At 39.8% G+C, this 5058-nt stretch overlaps 1 pseudogene; it reads right to left on the bottom strand.

Annotated features, from left to right (window-relative positions):
• Positions 1-4032: 4032 nt before the first annotated feature.
• On the bottom strand, positions 4033-4705 carry LOC122750639 (annotated as a pseudogene).
• Between the last annotated feature and the right edge of the window lie 353 nt (positions 4706-5058).

The following is a 5058-nucleotide window of genomic DNA, read 5'->3' on the forward strand; positions in this document are numbered from 1 at the left end:
GGGCCTCTGCAGAGAATACATATTACAAATGGTGTACATAACAACAGAAAGGAATAAAAATCAACAAAACAAAACTGTTCATTTAAAGTCTTTGAAAATCTTTTCTCAGATGGTTCTTGGGATGTCCTCTGGGTGTAGTCGTGGAAAGGAAGTCTTTTCAGGGGTTGATGTGTGGATGCTGGTAATCAGACAGGAAAATTTCCCACAAAATTGAGCTTAACACAACTTTAAAATAGCTTTGTCAACAGTCAAATAAAACAATAAGAGTTCTCAAAAACATGTCTAAGGGAATTCAGAATCTTAGTTGTTATACATGAAACATATAATAAAACAAAAATTGAAACATTCTCTAAAATTTAATATTACTATAGTTCCCCCCCCTTGTGGAGGGTAAATTGAGAAGACAATTGCTGTGATATTAATTTTTAAAAATAATTTTTATCTTTGTTTCATCAGTTTTTGCATCATCTGCCTAATTATCCTCATGCCATTATGAGAAATTAAAGAATCTAATATAATTGGTAACAGACGTCAAGGCCAAATCCAACACTGTATTTATCATGACACCTGAGATAATTATGGGGGTTACCATAAAAGAACAGAGCAATGATGGGATATGAGCATTCCCACACTTGACCAATATATACTGCCCATGCAGTATGCCAGGCTTAAAATATGTGGATGGAATATATGTCCATGCCACCAAACATATTGGAGGAAACTGAGTCAGACTTAATCAGATGCATGGGATTGAGACGTCCATGGCATCAGGCATATAGGAGGGGGCATAGAACCCAGGTGTAGAATGAGATGGGTGGGATGCAAACTTCCAGCCATCTGTACAATATTGTGGGAAAAAAATTAAACCAAGAGAAACCAACCTCAACATTTGTCAAAAGCCGTTCCCTCAGCCATACCTTGACTTCATGCATGTCTCCCCTCACGTGACAGTTCAATGTCTGCTCTTGCATGTATTCCTCTTTCTATTGGATGGCATCTTGGCCAACTGGCATCTGATAACTCAGAATGAAGGCAATTAATGTCTTAAATGATAAGTTTCCATAATCCAAGTCTCATATGGATTTAAAAATTGAGGATAATAAATGATTGCCAAAAATGTGAATGTACCTTCACTCAGAATATAATAAAAAATTATGCAATAATTTCAAATAACACCTCTTTTTTTTACTAAGTATACAATTACTTTTGTGAAAAATCAGAACATATTTAAATACAAGTTAAAACACAACACAATCTTAAAGAAAACTTTTTTTTTTAAAGAAAACTTTTACAAATGTTCCCCTCTTTTTTTAGGAATATGCTTATCAAAAATAATACTTCTAGAATCAATTTACACTTGCCATGGCAACCAATTTGCCAGGGAAATGCTTTATAGAATTCGATCAAATAGTCAGTTGAGAGAAAAAAGTAACAAAACCAAACTCAGAATATGGGAGCACAATACTCCCAGAATTAACATTGTATTATGAAATCAAAACCATCTTGCATTGTTTCAAAATTAGCTAGATGAATGAATAGAAGAAAATACGCATGGAAGAATAAAAGATAATGAAATTCAAACTAGGGAAATCTAAATAAATATGAACTTAATATTAATAAGAGTATTACAAAATATAAACTTGATCACATGACTATAAAAAGCTTTTACAAATATTCCCTTTTTTCAAAAAGCTAAGTATAAAACAATCTCAAAAGCATGAAAATCTCTATGAAAACAAACCCATACCATTAATTTCAAAATGTAGATGTAATAGCATAGAAATCCTATGTAACCTCTGAACTGACATTATTTCTCTGAGTGAATTTAGAACACTTTTGATTCCAATAGCTAAAACCTTGCTGTTTACTTCTACATTTCTGTAAAATATGTACCCTTGAAGTGGAGTCTTCAACTATGATGATGAGGCTTGTCTTGTACATCTGTATTCAGCTTTAGTGTCTCTTGTTTTTTTACCCCTTTATATTGTCTGTCAGTCCTTTCATAACACAAATGCTTTATAAGGTTACTAATTAAAGACAAAAGCAGGTTAACAAAATTATGAACAAAATAAGAATATCTGGAATTTAAAGGGTTTTCTAAGGTTGGTTTGGGAGAACCACAGCAGGTCAAGTCAGAATCACAGCCAGGCTGAGGAAGGGCTGAGCCTGACTACTCAGTAGAAGCTGCAATGCAGGTAGAGAAAGCTTCACATAGGCATTAGATCTCTGGGCTTCCCTGGCAGGAGGATTAAGGGGCCTGGAGGGGGAGGGGTGGGGTCCAGAGAGGAGGGGAGGGACCAGGGAATCAGACTTGATTTTGAACTCAGGCCTGGTTTCCCCTTCCCACACTGCTAGGGGATTAAAGGCTTCTAGAGGCTGGGTCATTGCCTCCAGGCATGCAAAATTAAAGAACCTCTTAGCATTAGAATTTGAAAAAAAATGCAGGAGTCAGAGGTTTCTATGAAAAGGCATGGTTGGGAGTGGGGAGTATATCTATATTCCCTTGTGTGAGCACCTTGCTGGCTCTTCTAACAAAAATAAAAATAGAAAATCCACAAAAACAAAGCATTAACATGATCTTATCCCCCATCTGTCTGGTTAAACAGACTAAAATCAGGAACAGGGTACTTAAGGAGTTTAAAAGATCCATTTGAAAATTCAAAGCGAAAACGGGGTGGATACTTAGCAGTACTTTCCAATTTAAGGGGACAGGGTAAGGGAAATCTTACCCAACCGGAAGATCAGAAGATGGAGATTCAGCTTTCCTCTTCATGGTCAGCCATCTGTAAGGGGCTAAAATTCTACCTATACTACCTAAAATCTAATGAGTGGTCACCAATAAATTATAAGCTTTAGCAAGAGTTGGACTTTTAAGCATTTATTAAGGAGAATAAGAATTTGGTAAAGAGAAACAGAAAAGCCTAGATTTATCTATTAAAGGGAGAGCGCATTTCTAGCTCCCTTCTCCACCAGAGTCCTGACAAAAGAGAGAGCGAGAGCGCCAGCCTCGCCCCCCCGTTCCTCCCACAAGCAAATGTCACTTCCTGACACCAAAGAGCCACATGTCTTGCCCTCAGACGCCTTCTCCTCATGGCGGAGCTTTGCTACAGTAAGTCTCCAGCAGGCGGCGTCATTTCAATCATTACATTATCAAGCATGTACAATTTACAAGATATCAAAGTACATATGGCATAACCCTGTTCTAAAGGAGATTGAAATCTAATAGGCAGGATCAAATATAATTATGAAATAAAGGAAAGAGTGTAATTGGTAGAGAAAAAGGTCAAGGGAAAATGCTATTAAAAACCTAGTAGAAGGGGGCAGCTAGGTGGCACAGTAGATAAAGCACTGGCTCTGGATTCAGGAGGACCTGAGTTCAAATCCAGCCTCAGACACTTGACCCTTACTAGCTGTGTGACCCTGGGAAAATCACTTAACCCCCATAGCCCTGCAAAAAAAACCCAAAAAACAAAAAACAAGTAGTAGAGGGGCAGCTAGGTGGCACAGTGGATAGACCACCAGCCCTACAATCAGGAGGACCTGAGTTCAAATCCAGCCTCAGACACTTTACACTTACTAGCTGTGTGACCCTGGGCAAGTCACTTAACCCCAATGCCTCAAAAAAAAATAGTAGAGGAAATGATAACTTTTAAGGAAAAGGAAGAGGAAGAAGGCTGAATCCCACCAGATCAGTTTGCATATGAATTGAGTCTTGAAGGAAGGGAGGGACTACATAGGATTGAGGTGAAGGAGGGGCCATTAATTTAAGGCATAGTGGACAGAGAAAGCAAAGAGAGAGAACAAGAACATTGACCAAGAATAATCTAGTTTGGATGGAAGGTAAAAACACATGGAAGAGAACAAAAGATAAAGATGGGAAAATATATTGGAGCCAGGTTTGAGAAGGCCACAAATTCCAAGATAAGGGATTGATAATTTTGGGCAGGCAATGGGGAACCACAGAACTATGGTTTGTTTTTGTTTTTGTTTTTGTTTTTGTTTGTTTGGGGTTTTTTTTTACAATCTGGGGGGTTTATTCCATAAGCGAGTGTCCGACTTAGGGCTATGTCCAGGTCAGGGTTTATTTGCCCTTTCGGGCCTTGATCTTTCTCAGGTAGAACTCCAGCTCTTTGCCCTCCAGCAGGTAGCCATCTGCTCGGCCACACTGGCCTGGCCTCAAGGCAATACAGGCAAGGAGCTTGCCCTGCTGAAACTGCTCCTCCAGAAGTGAGCTGATCTTGGCATTCTTCTTCTATTCCTCATATTTCTTCTGGATCTTTTTCAACCACTTCTTATTTAAAATTTCTTCTTCCTCAGGAGTCAGCTTTGCTCCCTTCTTCCAACCCAGGGGCAGGGCACAGTGGGACTCATACCACTGGAGGTATGGGGTGCTGTCGATGAGTACAATGCAGTTCTTCACCAATGTCTTGGACCGGACCAGCTCGTTGTTGGATGCATTGTAGACCACATCAATAATCCTTGTTTTGTGGGTGCAGCACTCGGAGCCCCAGGAGAAGTTGCCCACGTCCAGCCTCAGCACCCAGTACTTTTTGTTGCCTCCTCAGACACACACGGTGTGGATGAGGCTGGAGCCGATCTTGATGTTGGCGGGCAGGTGGCCCAGCTCATACTTGCGCTTCTTGTGGTAGGGCTTGCACTTGCCCCTGTCTTATGACTTGTGCCAGTTGTGCCGCAAGATTCCCATGGTCAGCGCGAGCTGCAAAGAGCAGAACTGTGTTTTTAAAATTATTTGTTGCTAAACTGTACTTTCTAAAATTATTATTACTTACATATTAATGGCTATTGCACCCATTTTGGCAGTAAGCGTTTATTAATATCATATATACCAGTAAAGAATTGACTATGTGGCAGTTAGCACAGGCAGGAGAAAAGCCCCAGACCCATTTTGTCTCCCAGAGATACAGCACGTGGTCTCAAGGCCTAAGAGGAAGAGCAGCACCAAGTGACTGCATTCCAAGCCAAGAGCATGAACCAAGATGGAGTCAAAATGGCGGCCCTTTGCATGGTCAAGGCTTTTTATCCTCTTTTGATAGAGGC

The sequence above is a fragment of the Dromiciops gliroides genome, chromosome 3 (genome assembly GCF_019393635.1).
Source record: "Dromiciops gliroides isolate mDroGli1 chromosome 3, mDroGli1.pri, whole genome shotgun sequence".
Lineage (NCBI taxonomy): Eukaryota > Metazoa > Chordata > Mammalia > Microbiotheria > Microbiotheriidae > Dromiciops > Dromiciops gliroides.